Source organism: Sciurus vulgaris (assembly GCF_902686455.1).
Source record: "Sciurus vulgaris genome assembly, chromosome: 10".
NCBI lineage: Eukaryota > Metazoa > Chordata > Mammalia > Rodentia > Sciuridae > Sciurus > Sciurus vulgaris.
In genome coordinates this window covers 49,655,791-49,682,967 of record NC_136470.1, presented here as the reverse complement: position 1 = coordinate 49,682,967, position 27,177 = coordinate 49,655,791, and the positions used below count along the sequence as shown (strand labels likewise).

Here is a 27,177-nt window from a genome sequence, read left to right as displayed (position 1 = left end):
TTTAAAAACTAATTTTTGCATTTGCCAAAAGATTGATAAGTAGTATGAATAAAAGCTACATTGTCTGTGCAAACGGAGTGGGAAAGAATGTTGTACATAGCAACAGCCAATCTGAAGAAAACGTGTTTGTTCTGGTGATAAAAGTGTCTAAAAGTATTCAGAAGATACAGTGTCAGGCTGGATCTAAGAATGGGGTGGGGGGAGTGAATCAAAGAAACAGTCTTGTCAACCAAATTAAAAACTGCCCAAATCTCAGAGGAAAAATAGATAGCAAGGTCCAAAGTGTGGACTTCAGATATAAGCCCCCAAAGCAGTCAGTTCATGCATGATCCTGGGACATTCTTCTGATCCAATCATCAGCCTCTGATAATAAACAAACTCTGATTCTTCTCCCTGGACACAGTCTCCCTGGGACTTTGCTTACTTCACTTTCTGTATGTTCTCTATCGGCTTTCAAAGTCTTCTGGTTCTGCATCTTGGCTTAGCCAGTCCCATTAATCCTGTCAAAGACCTTGCCTCCCTGGTTTGGTCCTTACTGCCCTCTAAGACCCTTGACTCTGAGTCAGCCATTGGCCTCTGCACATCAGTCACACTTAACTCACCACTTTCACTACCCCTTACCCTGAACTCCACTGGGATTCATGATGGACTTAGTCAAACATCTTAGCTTGGGTTCACCTTGCTCTAATCTAATGGGAATGTATCAAACACAGGAAAATGTATTTTTTACAATAATAATAGATATAAAAAGGGAACTGGTGTCTCAGAAGCCAAGATAAATAACAACACAGACCATGGTTTGGCATTCTCTGATTTGTTATGTTCAAGATGTTAAAACTGAAGGCATAAACTTTTTGACTTGTTAATGATACAAAAATGTGCATGAAAGAACACCACCAGGAGAGTCAGGGACAGTGTATTTCCAATTTAAACACAAACACTTGACTATTTTGAGGTGCCAGACATTGTGGATTATACCTTGTTGGGCACTGGCTCTTTTTTATTTCTATTAATATTTTAGAGCTCTGTTCTGGGATGAGGTTAAATTAACTTGCAAACAGTCTGATCCTTTGGTGAGCTGCTTTTTTATAATTTGTTAGGCACATTTGGAGCAGTGTAAAGTCTAGTGCTATTTCCCATTACTGAGGCAAGACCTTCCTGACTGTTCTACCCCAGATCCCATGAATTATGGGTTTTCCAGTCTGGCTGGAAGGAAAAAAGCAATATTACCAGTCCTGTGAACACTGGGCTTTGTACTCTTCTCCCACTCTCTCCATTCATTTTATGTTACTCTAACTGAATACTTGAGACTAGGTAATTTATAAAGAAAAGAAATATATTTCTTACAGTTCTAGAGGCTGGGAAGTCCAAGAGCACAGCACCAGCATCTGCTCAAGAAGCTGAGGGCCTTCTTGCCGCATGGTAACACAGCAGAGGGCATCCCATGGAAAGACAGTACAAGCAGGCTAGCTCAGATCTTTCTTAAACTCAAATGCTTTTAAGGAGGCCCCACCCTCATGACCACATCTAATCCTAATTAATCCCCATATGTCCCACCTCCGAATGCCATTAACGCATGAATTTGGGATTAAGTTTCCAACACATGAACTTTTGAGAATCATACTCAAACCACAACAGCTCTACGCCAGTCTCTCAGCTTCTAGCAGTTTCTTCACATGCATGTGCTGATCAGTACAATGCCAAATCCTCAAAGGGCCCTTCTGCAGGCCACTTTAGGCAGAGTTTGTCAGAAGAGCAGTAGGTTACACTGCAAAAACAGAGTTGATTGAATCTTTTCTGAGACTTGGTTTTAGGCATCTTGCTCCTTCTGAAACCAGTGAGAAAGGTCTCACTGTTGGAAAGACAATGATGGAAGCACTTGTCCTTGCTTGTCTAGTAAAAGAAAGGACATTATGTGTTTTCTACGTGAACATACTTTTACCAAAAGCATAACTCTACTTCTTTAGCACCAAGTAAAGCTAGTGGGCAAAGGAAATTGGTGGATATATGGGCAGGTCCAGCTGACTGAGGGCCTTTTAGGCCATGGTAAATGTCTGGTCTTAAGTACCAAGGGAAGTCATTGGAGGGGCTGAGTTTGGGAATGGCGTGACTTTTATTTGTATTTTTAAAAGAATACCTCTCACTGCTTTGTGGTCATTGGTTTAGAGACAAGAGTGAAAGTAGGGAGATGCAAAAGACAGTACCATTTACACCACAGTATATGGGCCAGGGCTATTCTGCAAACTATTATTACCATCTACAATGAGTACAGAAATTGAGAGAAATGCTCAGAAAATTTTGAACTTTTTAAAGTAATTTGACATTGAGGAAAAATCTAAGCAGGATTTAAAAAAAAAAAAAAAAAAGGCTGCAATAGACTAGAAGGAAAAACCCAAACTGGTCTTTTGCCTTTTACCACAGGTAGTTTAAGATACCACTGCAGTAATTCAGGCAGAGCAGGTGGGTGATGGATGCTGAATGAAAGTGGATCAAGCACAGAAATGACTGGTGTTTCATTCTCCTGGGATCACAAAGAGCGGTAAGAAGAATCTGGAAGGTCAGGATAAGGAGGTCGGTGCACCATGATACCTCTGCCTCTGTTTGTCTACCCTAGACCTCTGTGGGCTGCATTGAAGTTGGCAAAGCCCCATTACATACATCACCTCATTAATCCTCCCACAGTGATACTCAGAAGTAAGGAGGACAGGCCCAACTTTCCGACAAGCAAAATGAGGCTTAATGTCTCTAGGGAGTTTCCTAAACTGACCCGGATGGACGAGGTATTGATGCAGCCTTCTTTTCCCCTAGTGGAAACAAACCATCCCCAAATCCATCAAAGCAGGAAGGAGAAAACAAAGTCATCCTGCTCTTCAGTGGTTCGTCCTCATGCCCAGTGAACACAAGATGAGGATAGAGTAGGAGGACAACAGTGAGGATGGAGAAGTTGGACGGGGGTCCCTTCTCTCTGGAAGCTGCTTCAAGGTAAGATGCCCCCACAACCTCTAACTCCAACTCCCCTCATTCCACCTCCCCCTCCTCACTCTGTCTGAACTCTGTCCTTTATCCCCACGGTTTGGCTAAATGATTTTGGCATTTTCTAAATTTTTTTCCTTCCTCACCACCACTTTTAATGTTTAAATTTTCATTATTTATTAAAATACACAGAATCTTCAAAGATGCCTTAAATGTACTTTGCACTACCATATATCTCTCTATTTTGGCTTTTGTTATCAGCCTTTAACCGTTTTCCATAATTGTTAGTCTAAACACACATCTGACTTATAAGAAGAGAGAAAGAAAAAAAAAAAAGATTCCCTGAGCTGAAGAGAGGCTTCAGTCTTCAAACTGAAAGAGCATTAAGAGAAAACAAGATATTTAAAAAACAAAACACAAGATCCATACTTAGACCTATCAGAGTGATGTCTGGAGTTTTATTCTTATTTTATGTATAGCGTGAGGATAGTAAATTAAAATGTAGGTCTATTAGGATATGAGGGACATCTTCTGAATTATGTAAGAGTAGTTAAGGATCCCTTATCTGAAATGCTTGGGATTAGAAATGTTTCAGTTTTCTGAGTTTTTCAGGTTTTGGAATGTTTGCATAGACTTTGCAGATCGAGCATCCCTAATCTGAAAACCAGAAATCCAAATGTGAAATGTGAAACATTTTTAGCACTGTTTACACACTTAAAAGTTTCAGATTTTGGGTTTTCAAATTAGGGATGCTCAACCTATAATACCTATATTTTGATATTTTAATATATTGTTTTAATTTTAAAGGAATCTGGTAAGAACTGTTTTAAAGAGACATTTATCTGAAGTTGAAAAAATTCCTTATATTTCGCTTCTACTAAATTTGATATAAATTAAGCTTAACACTTTTTACTAAAAATGTAATTGGTGGTAGACTATGGGCCAGAGATAGACACAATCTCTGTATACAAGGAATAGGTCAATTTGGCAACTCAGTGTTGACTCAACTCAGAAAATGGACTCATGATACATTTTAGGTCATTAAGGCAATTCAGATGCTTCCTAAATGCCTAACTTACTATTCAGAAATAACTATAGTACTGAGGGAAGCTTGGTTCTGAAAACAGTGCAGTTAATAGGAGCACCATATAAATTAGGGCTTAAACAAGTGAGTTTTCATGGGGATCAGGCTGCAGAATGAAAAGATCATCTCTGTTAACATTCCAGTAAGAAGGGGTTCCCATCCAATTTATTTGTCTCTTAATTAGAACCTTGGGTGGAGCTTTCCTTCAACAATGGCTGCTTGAGGCCAGTTCTAAGTGTTGGGAGTGAAGGACACCAGCATACCCCATAAAGGTAATCACCCTTGGCTGGGAAACACCTCCCACTAGGCCAGTGGCTCCCAGCCCAGGCCTCCCATCAGACAACCAGGAAGCTTTCCACAGATGCCTTGGCCTTACTCCATACCTTCTATGAGAGAATCTTAGGTGGGTGTGTTTTTAAAATAGTTCCACAGGTGATAAATAAATATCTGAGGTTGATATGACAGTAGTAGTCTATAGACTTCTCCAAGGCATTGTGCTGTCTTTTGGAGGTAGCAAGGATATTTAATAAAAAGAGAACTAAAATCAGAGACATTTTCATATTCCTTCTAACTAAATAAGTAGCACAATTTACCTCTTGAGCGTCAGTTTTCTTGGGCATCATATATGACTTTTCTAAATATCCATTTTCTCTCTATTAAAGGGAATTAAATAAAATGATATGTGTTTGTTTTAGAACCTTATGAAATTTCAGGTACAATGGGTAGTGCAGACATGCTACCCACTTCCTCACCAGGGAAAGTGCCACCTGGTACTTGCTGGTCACTTTATTTTCTTTTTTCTCTTGAGAGAGAAATAAAAGACTCCACAGAGGGCAGCAACTCTGCTCAGGACAGCAAGTAAGAAAAGAAGTATTTGCCTCCAGGCCTTTTTTCACTTCAGGATTATTGATGGCACCAGAGGAACATACTTTGGTCAGAAGTGGTAGTGGGTGGATGAGAGAAAGGACCTCTGTCTTCCAAGGTTTTACTGAGATAGTGTCAAACTCCTTTGCAGGAACGCTGAGAGCCAGAGGAGACTGGAAAGAACCAATGGCTCACAGACAGGAGCAGTGCTGGAGATTGTGACTCAGTGATAGAGCAGCTGTCTAGCATGTCCAAGGCCCTGGGTTGGATCCCAGAACAAAAAAACAACAACAACAAAAAAAAATATATATATATATATATATATATATATTTTTTTTTTTTTTTTTTTTTTTTTTTTTTTTTAAAGAAAGGCAAAGTCAGGACAGTGTATATAATGTGGTGTCATTTTTATTTTTAAATTATATTCATGTTTAGATCTTTCCCTGAGAATGGACTTTTGGAGAAAGTCTGGAAGGAAACATACCAAGCTATGAACCAAGGATATGAATTGATCAACTTTCCATTACTGTCACAAATACCTGAGATAAACTAACTTAAGAAGAGGAAGGTTTATTTTGGCTCACAGATCTGAAAGTTCTGGTCCATGATGGCTTGACCCTGTTGTTTTGGGCCTGTTGTAGCACAGTAAGTACATCATGGCAGGAGCATGTGGAGGAGGAGACATATTCACCTCATGATTGAGTGAGAGAAAAAGAAGAGTGGTCAGGGTCCTAATATACCCTTCAAGGGCAAGCCCCCAAGGTCTCCCTGTAGGCCCACCTGTTAAAGTTCCCACCACCTCCCAATAGTGCCAAGCTGAGGACACATGAGTCTTCTTGGGAAATTCCAAATCCAAATCATAACAGGCTACATCCAGGGAAAGCAGAAAAACAGGAAGAAAGCAGATATTTAAAAGGGAAACTATTAATTTGACTCTGTACAATCTGTTTTCATTTTTTTCAATACACACACACACACACACACACACACACACACACACATTTTAACTCTAAATGCCACCAAAAGGCGAGGATATTTTAAAAAGGAAAAGAGAGCTATCAGGCCCTTTCACTAAAGGAGTAATCTTTCTTCCTTGGAAACAGCTACAGAGAGTAGAAATTACAAGTAATTTTATAGGGAAAAAATAAATCAGTAATTTAGACATAATCAGAAAACATTAACCAAGAACAAATCAATGTTTTATACTATCATTATATCTATGCTATTGATTTCTATACAGATAAGCATTAATTCATAAAAATTATTAATGAATTGCTGAAATATCTAGATGCAACAACTAACTTAAAATGAATCATAGACTTAAACCAATTAGCTAAAACTATAAAATCCTTAAAAGAAAACACGTGTGAAAAGTTTCATGGCATTGGATTTGGTGATAATAAGTCACATACGGGATCAAAAACACAGGCAACAAAAGAAAAAAATAGATAAATTGAACCACATAAAAAATGAAAAAGTTTTACACATCAAAAGATTCTACCAAAAGAGTAAAAAGATACCCCAGCACCGCAAAAAAAAAAAAAAAAAAAAAAAAAGGAGTGAAAAGATAATCCAAATAACGAGAAAAAAATACTTGCCATCATATTCCTGACAAGGTAATAGCAAGAATATATCAAGAACTTCTACAATGCAACAACAGAAAATCAACCTGATTTTATAATGGGCAAATATTTGAACACATAGGCATTTATCCAAAGAACACATGAAGAGCCAATAAGCACAGGATAAGATACTCAACATTACTTATCATTAGGCTAAAGTAAATAAAAACCATGAGACACCACTTTTGACTCATTAGGACAGCTACTATATGAAAAATAAACATCAATAAAAAATCAGAACATAACAAGTGTCGACAAGGGTGTGTAAAAATTGGATCCCTGTGTATTGCTGGTGTAACATAAAATAAGCAATGTAGCCACTGTGGAAAACAGTAAAGTTTCTCAAAAAATTAAAAGTAGAATTTTCATATGTTCTGCCAATTTCACTGAGTATATATCAAAAGTAATGGAAAATGGGGACTTGAATAAATATTTATATAACAAGTTCATGGCATCATTTTTCACAGTAGCCAAAGATGGCTTATTAGTGAAGGATCATGAAGGATCAGGGTTCTCCAAAGCAACAGAACACACACATATATAATTTTCTATATGTGTGTGTGTGTGTGTGTGTGTGTGTGTGTGTGTATTACCCTATTGAATATATATAACATATATATACATACACACAGACATACGTATGCATTAGAGTATTAAAGAGAGATTGATTTTAGGAATTCACTTGTGAAATTCTGGAGGCTGACTAATCTGAAACTTATAGGGTAGGCCCACAGGCCAGAGGCCCAGGAAGAAGTTGATGTTGTAGTCACAAGTCCAAAGGCAATCCGGAGGAAGAATCATCTCTTCTTCCATGGTGTCAGTCTTTCTCATCTGAGACCTTCAATTGATTGGATAAGTCTCACCCACATTATGGAGAGCATATTCCACACATATAGAGTCCACTGATTTTAATCTTAATATCATCTAAAAAAATACCACAGAAACACTCGGAATAATGTTTGGCCAACTAGCTGGGTGCCCTACTCAAGTTGACACATAAAATCAACCATCACAGGTGGAAACAACCCAAATCCATTCAGCAATGGATAAATAGAAAAACAAAAGATGAAAAATACATATAAGAGAATATTATTCGGCCCTAAAAGGAAAATAATCTGACACATGCTACTAAATGAATAAACCTTGAAGACATTATGCTAAATGCAGTAAGTCAGACATAAAAGGACAAATATATTGCATGATTCCACAAATATGAAGTACCTAGAGTTGTTAAATGCATGGAGACAGAAAGTAGAACGGTGGTTACAAAAGTTGATGGAGTAGGAGGTATGGAGAATTACTGTTTAATGGGTGTGGTGTGTTCAGTTGAGATTTTTTTAAAGTTCAGGATATGGATGGTGATGGTTGCACAAGAATGTGAGAAATGACATTAACCTGTCCTCTAAAAAATGGATAAAACAGTAAGTTTTATATTATGTGTATATATTTTACCATAATAAAAAATTAATTGCTTACATATATGAACTTTACTATAAGCCAGACACCATGTCAAATGCTTTACATAGACTATCTTGTGGAATGTCTTTTGTTATTTACATTTTACAGATAACAAAGCCTCCTATAGAAAGTGACTTGCTCAAGGTCACACTAGTAAGAATCAGATCTGGGATCCAAACCCTCATTGTTCAACTCTAAAGTCTATGTGCTTGCTTAGATCCTACACTATGGTGAATGGTGACTACATTAAGGTAATGAGATAACCAGCAAGTCAAAATATTTCCAAATAATAAATTTGAACCAATACATGAGTAATTTGAGGAATGAATTCCCCAAATGATGTCAAATATAGACTATGACTAATAATTTTACACTTAAAATAACCCTGCAGTGACCTTCATCATGAGAAATTCTTATCCCCAAACCATAGTATCTGCAGAAATAAGATGAAAAACCAGGATGCCCAAGATGGGAGCACAGAGTTCTTATCATATCTGCCTGTAATGCTTTGAATGTGAGGTGTCCCCCAAAAGCTCATGTGTGACAGTGCAAGAAGGTTCAGAGGAGAAAAGATTGGGTAATAAGAGTCTTAACCCAATCAGTGAATTAATCCCCCGATAGGGATTAACGGAGAGTTAACTGAAGTGGCAGGGATGGTTGGAGGAGGTGGGAATTGGGGCTTGACTTTGGGGTATACGTTTGTATCTGACAAGTGGAGACCCCTCTTTCTGTTTCCTGATCATCATGTGAGCTGCTTCCCTCTGCCACACTCTTGCCATGATGTTCTGTTTCACCTTGGGCCCTGAGAATGGAGCCGGCCTTCTATGGACTAAGACCTCTGAAACCCTGAGCCCCCAAATAAACCCTTCCTCCTCTAAAGTTCTGGTTGGTTCTTTAGTCACAGCAACAAAAACACTGACTAAAACACTGTCCCGTTTTCTACAAGTTTTGGGACACTTCACAGTTTCTCTACTTTTTTAAAAAATAAAATACTGTGGCCACACATCCTTTTTCAAATGAGAATAGCCATTCAATTGACATTTATTCTGAAATGTCTACCATAATAAGCCCAGGTACTACAGTGGGCTCTCTTCAAACAAGACAAGAAGACAAAATACTTGTCTGCAATGAGATCCATATAATAAAAAAGTGAAGTGTTGGGCTGGGGCTGTAGCTCAGTGGCAGAGTGCTTGCCTAGTATGTGTAAGGCACTGAGTTCGATCCTTAGCACCACATTAAAATAAATAAATAAAATCAAGGCGAATGCTTTTATTTTATGTCCATTTACAACTACAAAAAAAATGTTTTAAGTGAAATATCTCTTGTCTCTTGTGTAAACATACCTCAATGATAAGACTCCTGTTGATATTCTAGCTTCTTCAGGTAGTTATCAACTCAATCCCTCCAAATGTGTCCCTGTCTCCAGTGATCTTCCTTCCATGAACTTCACAACAATCACCACCACAAACAAGAAGAGCAGTCATAGCTGCTCGTACACCTCAGGCAGTGTAGCCTAATGGTTAAGGTTGGGCTCTGGTGCTATACTGAATCTGCACCGGTCATTGTTCACTGTATAATCTTGGGTAAGTACCTTAAACTGCCTGTGACTCTGTCTCCTCAAATAGGCATTAACCTTCACAGGGTTGTTGTGATGATGCCCAGAGATCAGAACAATGTCTGCCATACATTAAGGGGTCAGAAAATAATAGTCATAGATGGATCAAATAGCCACTCAAGGAACACACTGTTCCAGGGGTGTGGGGAAAAGAAGATATGGTCATCCAAGAGAAAAGGGAACTTCGTGAACATTTCATGGATGGTGGCACAAAGGGTCATATGGTTTAATGTCTTACCTGAGGTCAGTCAGGTGGTCAGCAGCAGCACCAGGGCACATCTCCCTGCTATGCACATGCCCTCAAGGAAAAAAAAGACAGGAGCACACCAAACCCACCATTTAGGTGCACATTATAGTTCTTATCTATTTCAGTAACTATAAATTATAAAGTTATAGGTATGAATGTGAATACTTATAATGATTCCATCAGCAGGATGGGTAAGAGCAAGAATTTAGGGTGTGGCCTGTTAAAAAGCAGCCTGGGTAATGGCCCAGAGCACCATACCACTTAAGCAGGGCTTAAGACAGCCACCAGAGAATGAGTCCAAAACACGGGACCCTGACTCACTGCCCAGCCCTGCTGCCCAAATTGTGGGTCCTAAATGGAAGTCACAGAAGTTATGCAGCAGATAAGGAGGGAATGCTGGGCAAACAGTAGAGACTGGACCTCCGAGATGAGTGGTTTTAGAAACACCTGTAACCGCTGCTAATTCACCTCAATGCCCCCCATTAATCTACTTCCCAAAACTCCCTTTTGCCACCTGGCAATCTAATGCCTTCCTGTGCTACCTCTCCCACTTCCCAACCTTCCTCCTGCTAGCCTTCCACGAATTATCCCAGTGTCCCCAGGTCAGCATTACAATTCCCAGCCACCATATCGTGTCTTTTCCCCTGCTTCACCTTCTTCCTGTAATGCTGCTTCTCAATGACACCTTCCTATTCACCCACCCATAATCAAAACTGTTCAGCAAAATCCTTTTCCAGGAATGCCAACACTTCCATGAAGCCACCATTTTAATAAGATAGCCTTTTATTCCCCACACGCCCAGGTCCTTCTAGATCTAAGGCCCTTGATCAATCCTACCCCAATCCCCAATCAAGACTCCTCTTTACAGCCTTACCCAGTACCTGGCTTGCAAGTGGTGGGCACTAGGTAAATACTAGTTTCTAATGCAGAGGTCAGAATGGCAGCTGGGGAAACTTGGAAGGAAGGTAAAGATTTGCCAAGTGCCAGTCTATTCTAAATGTTTACATATGTTAACTCACTCAATCCTCTAGACGACCCCCTGACATATGTGTTATTATTATTAGCACATTACAGAAAGAAACTGAGGCATAGATGGGCCCAGTAATTTGTCCAAGGTCACATTATGAGATTGTGAATTAACCAGACCAGTCAGTTTTCTCTGCAACAATGTATCTGCTAACCCCAGGTGTCTCAACAGGACTTCAGTTGTTTCACCTCTAGTAAACATTGCCTTTCTGAATAAAAACACTCTGTAACTTAAATATTTCACACCATCTACTTCTATCTGAGCTAGAAATAAAAAAAATCAGTTATGGTCAGAACACCCATGACAGTAAACAGCATATGACGAAAGTCGCAAATTCAAATCATTTCCTCAAACAGAGGAAATTTCAGAGGTTTCAGATGGAATGGGCCTTGGGCGGCTCACCTAGCTCGACATTTTCCATCACACTAACTAAATCCTAAAATTGAACCAGAACTATCTGTAAGCAAGCACATATAATAATCACTGAATATTTTAAGATAGAATTAGAGGTTGGACACACAAGGTTATGGACACACAGAATGGTTTGTCACATATTTGGTTTTCTTTTTTAACCATCATAAAGGAATCTGGGTGTCTCAACATGGGTAGGAGAACATAGAAAAGATACATATTTGAATTACAACTACATTCAAATTTAAGTGAAAGATCCAGCAATTACCTATATGATTCAGGTTCTAAATAATTTAATATCATACATATTAATGGAACAAAAGTTACATTAATTTCAAATAATCCAGGTAATTTTCTTAATCTTCCATCAAAACAGGGAGTAGGATAGATTTTTAAAAAGTCAGTCTTTAACAACACACACAAATAAAATAGAAAAATCAATATATCTCAGTACATTCAACGACTTTGGAAAGGCTTATAACAAAATGCCAAATATTTGTTCCCAGGAAAACATACCCAAAGCATACCCAAAAATTAAAGAGCAAAGCAAAAAACTTAAATGTTTGCAAAAAAGAAGAGAAGCAAGGCGAACAACTGTGCGGTTTGTGCCAGCAGGAGATATTTTTCTCTCCTTAATGAAGAGACGGCTGGTGAGAACAGCATAAAGACAGGATAGAGACCATAGCAGGAGAAATATGATAACCAGCACGTATTCAAAACTTACCCAACTTGGTCTGTTTACTCAACACTTTATTTTCCCACTTTGCCAGTTTAAAATCAGATAGCGGCTGGGTTTTTGATGTTGCTGTTTCTGTTCCTTTGATCCCAGAGCCCCATGAAAATTAAACTAAGTGTTGGATGGGGTCTGGCCTGGCCTCGCATTAGGGGGGAGAAAAAGTTTTAAGCTCAGGGCCCTGGTTGCTTCTTGAGGAAAATGAATAAATAAAAAGTGGCTAGCAGGAGAGGACGTGGGGGACGTGCCTAGCTGACGTCCGGCCCGCAAAGGGGCCGCACAGCCTCTCAGCACAGCTGTCCAGATGTGCTTCATCTGGTTCCCCGGCGGGGCACCAGCCTGCTGCCGCGGCTGGCAAAAGCCTCCGTTGATTGGTGGCCGGGGCTGCTCACTTGCCGACGATTGGCGGAGCGGCCCGCCACTCCCGCGGGCCTCGGGTTGCCCCAGCCCGCCCGCCCAGCTTGCTGCATCCTCAGGAGGAACCTGGAAATGCCTCCGGTCGCTGATGTGGCACTCGGCGGCCGCCGCAGCGTCGGCGGCGGCCCCGGGAGGGGCCGAGAGAGGGTCGCTAGGCACCGAAAGCTTGCCCTGCCCTGACCCCTATCATACTCATCCTTTTAGGCAGTTAGGCTGGTTCGTTTAAATTCTCGGTTTAGGGAATGAAAAAGGCCCGCCCGGCGCTGGCTAAGGCCCCTATTAGAGGATGGGGATCCGACTGCCCCAAACTCCACAGGGCCTTGAGGCCATGCCTCAGGGCTTCACGCTCCCCACTCTCTAAACGGCGAACAGTAGGGTTTGAGAAGTTACTCTTTGAGGGTAGTATTCTTTTGATGAGGATCAAGAACGCCTTCACTGAAACGCTTATTAAACAGAAATTTGTTTCTTTAGTGAATCCCAGGGGTAGGTGCAGGAATGGTTTAAGAGACTTGGTTTATTTTTGTTGTTGTTGTTGAGTTATATATAGTAGGTGTGGGAAAACCAGAAATCTTGTTTTGTTCTGTGAGAATTGAGAAAGGACTGCACCAAAGAATGCTTTGATTCTAGGGAAACGGTTGAAGGAATATTTGGGGCAAGAGGAGAGAAGATAAAGCAAATCGCTCTCCATAATAGTTTGTGGATGTTTTAGAAACGTGATCTCATTAATGTGTTAAGGCAAGAGTCACCTTCGCGGACTACACACCTTGGTCGGTACTGGGCCCTGCACAAAAGAGCTTTTACTTGCATACCCTATTTAATTCTTATGGAGCAGATACTATCTTCTCATTTCCAGATGAGGAAATCAAAACCCAGAAGCTATCCCAGCATGCCTCAAATGTCTCCAAAGATGTTAACATTGCTATGTTCTAGGTACATAATAAACTTATTAGTCATTTGTCACTAGGGTGGGGTTCAGAATTTACTGAGAACAGCTCCACCTTCTGATGTTGAAAGCTTTCACTACAAAGATGATGCCCTGTTAGTTGTATTCATCATCTATTGCTCTATAGCAGAGTACCACAAACAATAGTTTAAATAAAACACACACACACACACACACACACACACACACACACACACACACACATTATTGCAGTTTCTAAAGGTCATAAGTTCAGAAGTCCAGGCATGGCTTAAATGGATCCTCTGTTCAGGGTCTCACAAAACTGTAATCAAGGTGTCAGCTGAAGGGCAATTTCACCTGCAGGATCTTCTGGGGAAGAATCTGATCTTAAGCTCACCCTGGTTGTGAACAGAATTTATTTTTTGCAGTTATAGGGCTAAGTCCCTAGCTTCTTTTTGGATGTCAGCTGCCCTTAGTTCCCAGAGTTTGCTCTCAGGCTGTTCCTAAAAGCCAGGAGGTAGAGATCATGCGAAGGCCACCTTAGGTCTGCCATGATTGAGTACTCATACACTTCCTCTGCTATGAACCTGACTAAAATGTTATTAAAACTCTACAAGCTACCACTCCCCCACCAAAATCAGGGGAGCTCAAACTGTGGAAGTGGCTTCCTACCACTTAATCCCTGTGACAGGAAAAACAACAAAGGACCAGCGTTAGACTGAGGTCCTTGGAAGTAATTTCAGTCCTATGCTCTGTTTTCTGAATCATTTGTTATCTGACAATGGTGCACCTTTTCATCATGGAAGCTACTCAACAATGGCCTAATATTCCAGTTATTGATCAACCTTCAACACTTATTACCATAGATAAGCATCTGATATTACTGAGTATTAGAACATCTCCCTCAAATATCTGCTAAAAACAGATCCATTCTGCTTGCAGGAAGATGGAATAGAAATAAGTTACCCCATTTCTCCTGCTGTGCACAACTGAAACTCCTGGGTTTTTCTTTTCTTTCCATTTTTAAATTTTTTTTCTTGTAAGGAGACTCTGAAAGGTTGCTGGAAGAAAGACCAGCTGAAAAACTTGGAATCCAAGAAACAACATAATGGCAAAAGTTCTTGGGTTTTATTTCTATGTCATCATCCCAAACTTGAACATAAAGATGCCAGTGCTGGAGTTTGGTTTTGGAATGATCCCCCAAAGACCCATGTGTTGATGGTTTGGTCCCCAGTGCCTTGCTCTAATGGAATGTGGTGGAACCTTTAAGAGTTTGGGTCTAATATAGGGAAATTAGATCATTAGGAGAGTGAGCTTAAAAGGGATATTGGGAGAATCCCAGCTTCAAGGACAAGAGTCCCCTGTGTTTCTCCTTTACATGCAAACAAAAAACTTCTTTTTTCCTTTTCTCAAAACTGTGTCCTTGTTATTGGATTGGCATCATGGACAAGGACTGAGATTTTGGTATCAAAGTGGCAACCCAGATGGGATCTGAGAGCAGTTCCCACTTTGGCTGACTTGGGCAAATCTGGCATGCCAAGTTGAGAATGCAAGTGGCTGGCAAACTTGTTGAGAGCCACTGCAGGAGAATTAGATGGGTGAGTTTGCCTTGTGTCAAGAGCTATTCCCATGAGTAAAGGGAGGGGTTGAGGGACTGTCCCAGCAGCTGCTGAAACTCCTTTTGCTCTGGGAAACTCCTGCCTTCTCTCCCTAAATGGTACATGTAGCTCCATCTTGGTCCACTTTGGGAAGGAGGAAAATGAGGAGGTGGTATTGCTGGTATGGTTAAGCAGGACTTGACAAAGACAACTAGTGACTTTCACTCCCTCATGGTCTGTTCTAGGTTCCTGTTTGTTGGCCTTAGGTTCAGGCATTTCCTCTGGTTGTTTGTCTGTTTCTTTTTTCTATCTGTTACTGGCCCATTAGACAAGGGTAGTGCTGTGTTTGATCCTATAGGTAGTCTCTTGGGAAAGATCTTGGCTTAAAGGACCTCATATATATAAGCCTGTCTAGGGAAAAGATGATGTTTTACTATAATGGTCTGGCCTTTGAATGACTTTCTGAATTATTACACAATCTTGCAGTTGGAGTTGATCTGTCAAAGGTAAAGTAAGTGGAAGAAATCCCGTATGTGCAGGTCTGGCTGTTTTAAAGGTTCCAATCTGTCTGCCATAGTTTTAGGGATCTTCTCTGGTTATATATCTCTTGTTTATATCTTATAAACATAAGATGGCCATTTAAGATGTGGGGCATGCAGATTGATCCTGTAGGTAGTCTCTTGGGAAAGATCTTGACAGACTGGGCCACCTACTAAGAAAAAGATGTTTTACTGTAATACATTCTGGCCTTTTAATGGTTTTTCTGGATTATAATATAATCTTGTAGTTGGAGTTGGTCTGTCAGAGGTAAAGTATATGGAGGAGATTCTGTATGTACAGGTATTTATGTAGATACATGATAAGGAGTCTGAACTCTCAGGAACTAAGTTGATGATGCCTCTGGTATGCAAGGATAGCAGGACACTAGAATACAGGGTTAAAAAAAATTTAAAGTCTTTCAATCCAGTGTTGGCCGTCCCTACACTGTTTCTCATCTTGACCCCAGTCAGCTACAGATCATCTCACTGTGGGTCAGGAACACCAGCCCTGGGCTGGGGAAAGAAAATCCAAAACTTCCTGGGCTGTAGAAAAATGGGCAACAAGGACCTGGCCTCTCTCCTGCCTTCCAGCCCCTTTTACTCATAGGTCACAAAGGTGTAGTCGTAGGTTCCAAAACTGTTAGTTTATGACCTGGTGACAGGAACAGTCTCCCCTTTTAAAATCTGACAGAATATCCCATTTAGCCAGGAAATATCCATTACTGGGACAGAGAAATTCTTTCTATGACAGTATCCCATCAAACTAAACGCATGGGGAAACAGGCAGGATAAACAACTGCACCTAGAAAAAGAAAAAGATAAAAAAAAAAAAAAAAACAATACCCAGAAACTAAAGCCAACCTGTGTTTTGTTGGAAGCCTCTGCAAAAGGATATTCAAGAACACCTAAAGCAAAGGATGGAAAGGGCCTCCTCCACTGAATATCAATATGCCTAGTGTAATAAAATACCCAAAAGGAGTCTCTGGGTAAAACTGACAATAGGGAACTCACTTAAAGTTGATAGTATTGTGATAATGATAAAGAAGACAGATTACCTGGGATGAAATTTGTTGTGGAAATTAAATGCACAGATAACATTCAAGAATCATTTCAGAATATGCATTTAAGAAAGAGTCTGAAACTAGAAAAGAGATATAAGAAATTCATAGATATGGAAATATATTTTAGTGCAGAAAATTATAATGTAAATGAAATGTTTCTGTATGAGAAAGTATTTTGTATGGTAAAGTAATATTCTTGTGTTAAAATTGAAGATTAAAGAAAGGATAAAACAGTATGTAAACAAGCTGCAGAATGTCTAGGTAAGTTTCAGAAGGTATGTGGAAGGTAAATCTCAAAAAGTTTTTGTATATGATTAAATTGGCTATAATTAGTACAAAGTCATTCAAATTTTAATGTACTGATTATGAGGCAAATTCTGAAACATTGATCTACTCTTACCTATCAAGATAATTTTTTTTCTGTAGGTTTTATTACTTAGAGAAACTAAGTCTTAAAGAAATTAGGGTTTATACCTGTTTTAAAGTCTTTTAAATGAGTATTTCATAACTGGTTAAGTAAATATTATTTTAAGTTATTACAATATAGTTAACACCTTAAATATATGTGACTGAAGATATATTCACATATATCTTCATGTATATTTGTCTGAGAACTATGTTTGTCTGGTTCTTGTCTGTTATGTAAAAGTTTATAAAATGAAAGTTTATGTAGGTTTACCAGCAAGGTATCCAATAAGTGCTCTCTTTCATACATTGTATCTGACATAGAAGGGTAACACTATCATTTGAAGAACTGTCTTATATCTGTTTACTTTGACTAAGTCTATTTTTGGTTATTAACACTATTTCCTAAATGTATAAGAAATTCAAGACTATCCTTCAATTTTTATTAGTACTGCTAATCCGTGCAGACCTGTGATTATTTTTACCATACACTATGGATTCTATACTTTACTTTAAAGATTAAATATCATTAATATAAGGACGTGTGTCATTGTGGCACAGATGTCTTAGATGTATTAGGTGCATTAATGTTCTTCAAGTATACAAGCCTTTTAAAATGTAAAACTTAAAAGAGCACTTTACCAAGTTGGTGTTCTCCCAAACAAAAATCACCTGTAGCAATAGTCTCCTTTAGATTTATATAAAAAATAACAAATTTGATTGGTATTTACTCATGTCATTTGATGTTTTATAACTAGATAAAGGTAACCTGTTGTTATAAGTTATATATAAAATTTTGTGTTACTCTTTACACTGGGATGGGATTTAAATTAATTTTTTTTTTTTTTGGGGGGGGTGCTGGGGATTGAACCCAGGGCCTTGTGCTTGCAAGGCAAGCACTCTATCGACTGAGCTATCTCCCCAGCCCCTTAAACTAATTTTTGAAAGGTAAGAAGGAGAGGCTAATTTGTTCAAAGGTTGACAGTGTGGAACATAAAAACATTGTGCCACTTATTCCGCAAAAAGAAAGTTAGAAACCCTCTTAGTATTTCTGTTTAATTCATGTTTTGGATGTAATTATTATGTTAACTGTTATTCAGATATATTCAGGAAACAACACTTGAGAACATTGTGAGTTGATACTTTTTTTTAAAAAAAGAGGCAAAGATCAGATTCAGATATAAAACACTTTTAAGATTTGTCAAGAGGCCAGCCTCACCTGAATTCAGGCTCTGCCTCTCTCATCCTTCTCCATGATAGGATGGTTCCAAAGTAGGCTAGAATTAAGCTTATTTAAAGTTGCATTCAAAAGATAGTTTTTTTTTTGTTGTTGTTGTAAAGATTACTATGATCCCCAAACGGGGGATAAATACAAAACTTAAGTAAAGGTTTGGGTAAATTTTAAAAGGCATTTAGGTTTGTGAGAGCTTTTTTATTTTATGTAAAACATGTATGTAATTGAGCTGATAAATACATGGGTCTTTGTAGAGGTTAAATAGATACCAAAGATACTTTAATGTTCATTTTGTATTCCTTGTAAAACTTTATAACTGTTGCCTGTCAGTGTTTTGCAGAAGTACTACTTCTAACAGAATAACCTGAGCTGATTTAAGACAATAAGACATCACCTACAGGACAGATAGGATATAATGCTGTTTCCCAGTACTAATACTGATCCCAATTAAATGGAAAGGGTACCTGTAAATTTATAGGCATTGAAGTTGTAACCCATACTCCCACTTCAAGACTGATGAACTGACTTGCTGAACGTTTAAAATCAAAACTTGAAGACCAAAGTCAAGAAAGTAAAAAGGATGAAGGAAAATGCAGCCAATGTTTTTTGACCTTTGTCCTCTAAGGTCAGGTAGGACTCAGGGTGACCAATCAAACAGGCAGGAAAACTCCACTGACCCTTACCTCCACCTATCACTCTGCAGGACCCCTGCCCATTCCGGCCTATAAAGACCCTGGGAAGCCTGGGCCATGTGCAATTTTCCTTTTTCTGAAAAAAAAAAAAAAAGAAAGAAAGAAAGAAAGAAAAGAAAAGAAAAAGAAAGGAAGGAATATTGGGACCCTTAACAGGAAGCCCATTCCCATCTTCCTCTTTGCCTGAGGTGAACAGGTTTCCTCTGCCATGCACTCCCATAACAATGTTCTTCCTCACCACAGGACCAAAAGCAACAGGAGAAATCAGTCATGGATAGAAACCTCTGAAAGGGTGAACAAAATAAATTTTTCCTCCTTATGAGTTGTTTATCTCGGGTATTTTATCACAGTGACAAAAAGCTGACTGCCACAACCAGTGACTCAGAAATGCCAAAAGACAGACAGACAGACAGACACACACACACACACACACACACACACACACACACACACAGTTCTAACAGAGCCTGCTGTTTTTATAGCCAAGAACCAGGAAAAGGCAGCCTAGTAGGACCAAGAAAACAAAATTTTTATACAATAACCACTTCACCCCAACCAAGCTCCATAGTCAAAACTGCAGTGCCTCTCACTCCCACACCCAAAAAAATCAAGTGGAATTATATCTTCAACTCTTACCAGTCTATAACAAGGTAGAGATGCAAAGTTCTTAACAAAACAATAATAAATAGAATTCAGCAATACCTAAAAATAAGTATCCACGATGACCAAATGGGGTTGTTCCCAGAGATGCAAGAATTCTTCCTACTAAAAACATAATGCTATTGTGAATTGAGTTGCTATAAACATTGATGTGGCTGTATTACTGTAGTTTGCTAATTTTAAGTCCTTTGGGTGGATTAAAATAGACATCATTACCCTATGTACATGTAAGATTACATGAATGATATGAATCTACATCATGAACAACCATAGAAACGAAATGATATACCTCATTTACAATAAATCAATATGCAGTACAATAAATCAAAATGCAGACTCTAAAAAATAAAAGAATAACAATTTTAAAAATAAATAGAGGGTTAAATAAAAAAAATTCAAGACCTGGAGGGAGGGACATAATGCAATCTATGATAGTAACAACTTAAAGAGAACTATCACTGGAATGCATTAATTAAAGTAAAACTAGCAGCTGACAAAATAAATCACCATAAAAATGCTCAGAAAAATGAGAATAGAGAACTTCTCAACTTGGATAACAGCACCTGTTAGGTCGGAATTTGGGCAACTATATGATGGAGAGTGGAGCAACTGAGGCAAAGGGCAGTGCACCACACGGCGACCAAACAGGCGGGAAGACTCCACTGACCCTTACCTCCTCCTGTCACTCCACAGCACCCCTGCTCATTCCAGTCTATAAAGACCCTGGGCAGCTGGGGCCATGTGCAATTTTCTCTGGCTCCCTACCCTGACCTGCATCCCGGAGGGGGCTGGGAATTTCACTCAAGAGCCAAATTCTAATAAAGCTTGCTTCTGCCGCTTTCTGCCCGATTTTATTTGGCCACTAGCCGTGCCTCTCAGCTTACATTTGGTGCCAAGACCCAGGAAGGTTTTTGGGCTTCCCCCATCATTGGGGTTGAGATCCACACCCTCCCTCAGAAGAACCAGGAGATTCTGTTCCGTTCTGCTAAGCTCTGCTCTGTTCTGCTCCATCCCATTTCCCTTTATCCGGCAACAGACAGGGTAAGTTCCCTGGGGTTTTTCCCATTTGCCTTTCCTCTGGTCACTGTGGAGATGTCCCAGCCTTCAGGTAGCACCCCCCCCCCCCGTTTATTCGCTTCTGGACCCCTGAAAGTCAAAAGAGGTTTTGGCTTTTGGTCCGTCCGCCATTTTTCCAGTGTACACAAGTTAAAATTGGGACGCCTATTTTTGCTTCTGTACATCTATCTGGGTAAAGTTTGATGGCTAATGGGAAATACCAATAGCTCATTGGACCCCAAAACTCCTTTGGGCTGTCTCTACCATATTTTACTAAACTGGGACTCCCCCAAAACTTAAGTGTAAACGGCTAGTTTTTTTATTCCACTGTGGCCTGGCCTCAGTATGTTTTAGATCTCAAGATGGCCACCAAAGAGCACACATGGCCATTTGCAAGCTTTTCCTTTTGGAATTTGGTGCTTGCCCCACCCTCTCTTCTACCTGTTCCACCACTCAAGTTCTCCTCTCTGGGGGCGGTCCCAAACCCCACCCCTCCATGCTCTGACCAGAATTCCCCCCACCTCCTCTTCCTGTCCTCCTCCTGCAAACCCGCCCCCTCCTCCTGCAGATGCAACTCCTCCTCCTCTTCCTCCTCAGAGCCTCCCACAGCCTAACTCAGAGCTTCTTTCTCCTCCGGAGGTGGCTGGTGCAGAGGGCCTTGTGCAAATCCAAGTTCCATTATCACTCCAGGACCTTTCCCAGATTGAGAAACATTTAGGGCCTTTCTCTGCTGACTCCTCTACTTATATTAAGGAATTTCGATATCTTTCCCAAACTTATGATCTCACTTAACAGGGCTTTCTTCCACTCTCACTCCAGACTAACCACCCTGCATCCAACAGGCACCACAAGATCTTGCCTACCAAGTCCATCTAACAGACATGACTCTCCCCACAGGTTAAAAAAAAAAGCCTTTTACCAGAACTCCAGCAAAGTAATAATTAACAGCAGTGTCATTTTTCCAGGACTCTTGTTTTGTTTTTGGTTTTGGTTTTGTTTTCTTAAATTCTATATTTTTTGAGCTCATAACATTGATGTTTTGGTCAGTCCTATTTTTATTGAACTCAAGTTTTTGAGTATCTGTTACATTGCAATGGAAATCTCACCCATAAAAAATACAAGGCCTTTGTTTTATGTTGTGTGTATCCTTTTGTCTATTGTGTATCCAAAAATCGTGTACATATCATGACTTACCTCACACATCTCCAGGTGGTCAAGTTTAAAAATGTTAATTGATATTAATCATTTGTTTATAGAACTCATCTCCAACAGAAAAGAGACCACAAATACTGTTCAATATACCTATCTGCTATCTTGGTTTTTACAGTAAAATAAGGATTTGACATGTGTAAATTACTCAAATTTGTTTCTTGGAAACATCTAATTAATTTACAGGGTGTTGCCACTGGCCTCTTGTGCAACCAACTGGACCTTCCTACAGACTGGTGGCAAATCTCTCCAGACAGCTTGATTCTGCCATTTGTGGGTGGCTACCATGTCTCCGGGCCCTGGCTGCAGCAACTGAGTTAACTAAGGAAGCCATAAAACTCACCCTACTCCAACCAATAACTGTGTTTTCCACCCATTGACTACAGGACCTCTTAAGCCATAAATCCCTTCCACTCACACAGGTGCTGGAGGCCCTATGTTCACCTCATGAAGACCTCTTCAATTACCCACTCCCCTCACCTGACCTGACCACTTTTGAAGATGGCAATTCTGGGCTAGGTACAGATGGATGCCCTAGAGCCACTTATGCAGTGGTCACCTCCGCCTCAGTTCTGGAAGCCAATTGCCTTCCAGAAGGGACCACTTCCCAAAAGGCCGAACTCTTTGCTCTGATAAGGGCTCTAATTCTATCCAAAGGCAAACAGGTTAATATTTACACAGATTCCAAAAATGCCTTCTTGATTGCTCACTCACATTCAGCTATTTGGAAGGAGAGCAGATTTTTCACCACAAAGGGGTCACCAGATAGGAAAGAAAAACAGAAGGTTCTAAGTATGGGAATGTATTCAGTAGAGGGGGAAAGAATGTGGGGTAAGAAAGTTTGTGTGATGAAATACATGAGGGTCAAGAAAGTGCTAAGAAAGTCTGTGTAAGTAAAGGGCAAATTTCAACAAGTTTGCATGTAAGTAAGTTGGTTACATGTATGTGAGACAATCTTTTAAAGCTATTTAAGGTTTTTCCTAAGGTCAAATACTAATGTGCTGATATAAACCAAAGTTTAATCTATCTGTTAAAATGACAAGGATTCCTTTAAAAACACTAATTTACCCTTGACACTGTGTCTGTTAAGGTTTATTCTTTATACACTTCTTAAAATGACATTTAAGAAAGAGTGTAATGCTCAATAGCAAAAATGGGGCAACAGTGACTGAGATTGGGGTCTCTGACCTCATGGCTGTGGCATGCCTTGTGCCTGGGAGTGTTCCTGTGCAGGAGCACAAGATGCCCAACTGTTGTAGCAGTACCCTCCCTGGGGAGACTCTGTGCAGGAGTCTTATTAGCTCTGACATTGATCTCAGGCACACAGCTCTTGGGCAGGAAGGAATTCTTTTGCTAGATAACCAGTGTTTCATCAGCTTCCTTCTCTGGTTCCTGCCCACCTTATAGTAACTTTGGACAGTGGACTTTCTTTAGAGCTACACAGAGCTCCTAACATTGCACTTTGCAGCTGTGAAAAAGTTACGTAGATGTCCTAGTCTCTGTAACTTTCCTGAAAATAAAGAATAATGCTTACATAGTCTTTAACTTAATAATAAGACATATATAAATAAAGATTGTTGATGTAACTCTTTAGATCTGCATTTCCATCAGAGAACAGAGCTCCATCTGATCTCAGCTTAATCTTCAAACTCTGTGTTTATAAATATTTATTTTCTAATCCTCCTTTGCCCCTCACTGAGCTTGAGAATTTGGTCATGCTGGTTATAGCAAAAAATGGCAAAAATCAGCTTCAGAATTAGAACACTTTATCTAAGATTTGTGGAGAGCCCCGCCTTACCTGAGATAAAGCTTTGCCTCCCACCCTGCTGCATTTTAGAATGGCTCCAAAATAAGCCAGACTTTAACTCATTTAAAGATGTGTTCAAAAGTTTGATGTTTGTTGTAAAGATTACTGTGATCTCAAACAGGGTATATAATGAATAACTCAGCCAAAATTCAAGATAGCTATTGCACAAACTGAATGTTTTACTGTTGGTGATTCCATTTTGTATTTTCCTTGTAAACTCTATAACTGTTGTCAGATTAATTTTTTGCAGAAGTACTGCTTCAAGAACAAACACCGTAAATTAACTTGAAATAGTAAGGCATCACTGGTAGGACAGATAATGTAGACCCTAATTAGATAAAAGGGAGTGAATATCTGTAAAGTCATAGACATTGAAATTAAAGCCCAGTACTCTTACTTTATGACTGGTGAGACTAACTTGCAGGATGTTTAAGATCAAACTTAGAAATTGGATTAAATACAGAGGCCAAGAAAAGCCAGTATTTGCCTCTTGCCCTCAAAGTCAGCCTGAATCCAGGGAACAAAAGAACTTCTCTAAGGAGCTTTGCAGCTCTGGGCCACGCAACCTCTCGATCAGGGAGATTCATGAGACCACTGGAGGTGAAAAAGCCAATCAGTGCACCTGCTGCAGAAGAGGGTCATTGGAAAAGGGAGACATCCCTGATGCTTCCAAGGGAAGCCACCTCATTGAGGAGACCCTGCCTAATGAACAGTACTAGCAGAGCTAAGAAGCTTCCCTTAAGTTCCCTACAAGTGACCCCTGTGGGAACTCAGCCAACTCTTAACAGATAGGAACAGGTCAATTTGACCAGCTTGGTCTTAAACATCTAGCAAAACAGTTAAAACCAAAATATATCCATTCTTGGGCACTTAAAAGAAACAATAGTTAAATGCAACCTAAGATGTAAATTTGTGTTAACCCCCCTAGAATAAATAAAGACTGAAAGCTACAAGAGAGAGATTCTTAGGCAGATGTACCTGCTAACTATCAAGAGAAACTGCCAGAATAAGGAGTTTTTAGTCCGTTTAAGGCCTACAGATCCTGCTAAGCTACATAGCCTTAATCTATGCTTGCTAGTATGATTATCTAGCCCTAAGTCACAGAAATATAGAGATCTCTACTAAACACAGATTATACCAACACGAGGACATGGTTATGCAGTCACTGCCAACCAAAAGCTAGAATAGAAACTCCAGAAGGCAGTAGAGGCATCTGCTGCCCCCCGACATCCCTGCAAAGATGAATAACATTTATTGCTCAAGTTCCTTGCAGAACAGTTGAGCACTAGATCTGACGGCAGACAAAGGGGGAACATGCCTCTTCCTAAGAGAAGAATGTTGTTGCTGCATTAATGAATCTGGTCTAGTGGAAAAAATGCTGAAACTCTCAGACTTCTAAATGAAAGGTTGAAGTAAGAAGAATCAAATGACCCCTGGCCAGGATGGCTGAACTCCACTCTTGGCACCTGGCTGATCCCTACCCTTACTGCCCTATCTGTGATAGGATTTCTGCTAATGATTGCTCCCTGTCCTCTCAGGTTTGCCTGGAACCGAATGAGTGAGGTTGCCAGGGTGACTGACATACAACCAGATGCTCCTACACTCTTATAGCTGCCTCCCCACCGAACTAGAACCCAAACCTTTCTTTCCCCATGACGCCCCCTAACGTGCAGGAAATAGCCAGATGGACTCTGGCACCCTACATCACCAAAAAAGTCAGGGATGTTAGGTCAGAATTTAGGCAACTATATGACGGAGAGTGGACCAACTGAAGCAAAGGGCAGCATGCCACATGGCGACCAATCAAATGGTCAGGAAAACTCCACTGACTCTTACCTTCACCTGTCACTCTGCAGGACCACCACCCATTCGGCTTATAAAGACCCTGGGCAGCTGGGGCCATGTGTGATTTTCTCTGGCTCCCTACCTTGACCCGTACCCTGTGGGGGCTAGGAATTTCAACCGAGAGCCGAATTCCAATAAAGCTTGCTTTGGCTGCTTTCTGTCCAATTTTATTTGGCCACTAGCTGTGCCCCTGAGCTTACAGCACCTATAAAATATCTACAGCTAATATTATATTTAATATGAAAGTATGGATGCTTTTTATATACATACTTTGCAATTTTCTTTATGCAAAGTCCTAGAAGGAAAACATTAAGAAATGGAGAACAGATAAGTGTCCAGGGATTAGAAGGAGTGGAGTGGGAAGGAACTGTGTGGGTCCACAAAAGAACAACATGAGGAATTTTTGTGATGAAGGAAATGTTCTGTAGCTTGGCTGTTTCCATGTGATGTTGTTGGGATACTATACTACAATATTAACTTTAGGAAAAACTGAGTAATGGAAGCATGAGATCTCTTTGTTTTATTTCTGCCAACTATATGTGCATCTAAAATGACCTCAAATTTAAAAATGTAATTTGATAATATTGTTCTGGCTCTGTCTCCCTCACCTTCTCCCAATCCACACAACTTAGTCAACTTTCATCACTAAATGGAGCTCTCCCCAGGAAGAGATCATTCCTCTGCTGCTTCCTGGATAATGTTCTGGATGAAGGAGGTGGAGGATTATTCAGAAGTACTTTCAAAATTTGTGATTCCATCCTGAGCATTCTTAGGCATGAGGTCTCACTCATTCCTTTAATGACAACAGTGGCCATCTGGGGTGTCACACCTTCCAGGTAGCAGCTTGACCTGGTAGTCTGACATGGTCCTAGATCACAATGAACACTTGGCAGAGTGCTCTGCTCACTGAGTCCACTCACAGTAGCCTGTGCCAGCTCAAGTAGGGGACACGAGGCATCTCTGTGGGCTTTATTAAGATGTACTGTCCCTCTTGCACCTGACCCTCTGGACAAAAGGAATTAGCATGAAGAGGGGATGACTTGAAGAGAGGTGAGCTATGAACACACTGGTTTTCTAGAGGTGAAAGGGATGCAACAACCTGGCACCTTACATCCTGAGATATACAGAGGAGGGAGGCACATTAATGATACTTCGTTCTCCATAATCACCTGGAATCTTCCTCTGCAAGGAAAATGCCTCAATGCCACTCTCCCAAATTGTTTTTCAAACATCTTAACTGAAACCGACTATAGTCATTCCCCTTAACCTTACCAAGAAGTCTACTGGAAACAGCAAGGGACGACCCTGCTCCTATCCTTCCAATAGAAAATGCTGTCACCTCTAGATGTCTTCTTCACTCCTCTCTTTATTTTGTTTATTTATTTATTTATTTCCAGAACTGGAGATGGAACTCAGGGCCTTGTGTTTGCGAGGCAAACACTCTACCAGCTGAGCATGAAGAGGGGATGACTTGAAGAGAGGTGAGTTATGAACACACTGGTTTTCCAGAGGTGAAAGGGGAGCAGCAACCTGGCACCTTACACCCTGAGATATACAGAGGAGGGAGGCACATTAATGATACTTTGTTCTCCATAATCACCTGGAACCTTCCTTCACAAGGAAAATGCCCATATGCCACTCTCCAAAATGCTTCAAACATCTAATCTGTATCTGACTATAGTTCTGTCCTACAGCTCTAACCATGATTTGTTAGCC

The 27,177-nt window shown here is 40.1% G+C and overlaps 1 protein-coding gene and 1 long non-coding RNA gene across 3 annotated transcripts in view; one reads left to right on the top strand and one right to left on the bottom strand.

Annotated features, from left to right (window-relative positions):
- Nucleotides 1-12,366, bottom strand: part of TMEM45A (transmembrane protein 45A) — a 77,733-nt gene extending 65,367 nt beyond the window's left edge. The window contains exon 1 of one of the 2 annotated variants that reach the window (XM_079101400.1): nucleotides 12,026-12,366. The gene's annotated coding sequence lies outside the window, so the exon portion shown is untranslated. The remainder of the gene's footprint in view (nucleotides 1-12,025) is intronic. The other variant, XM_079101401.1, reaches the window with a different exon arrangement.
- Nucleotides 1,353-26,032, top strand: LOC306638207. Its single transcript, XR_013757408.1, has 3 exons — nucleotides 1,353-2,982; nucleotides 24,890-25,028; nucleotides 25,155-26,032. It is a non-coding gene; the product is annotated as an uncharacterized lncRNA (long non-coding RNA).
- The last annotated feature ends 1,145 nt before the right edge of the window (nucleotides 26,033-27,177 follow it).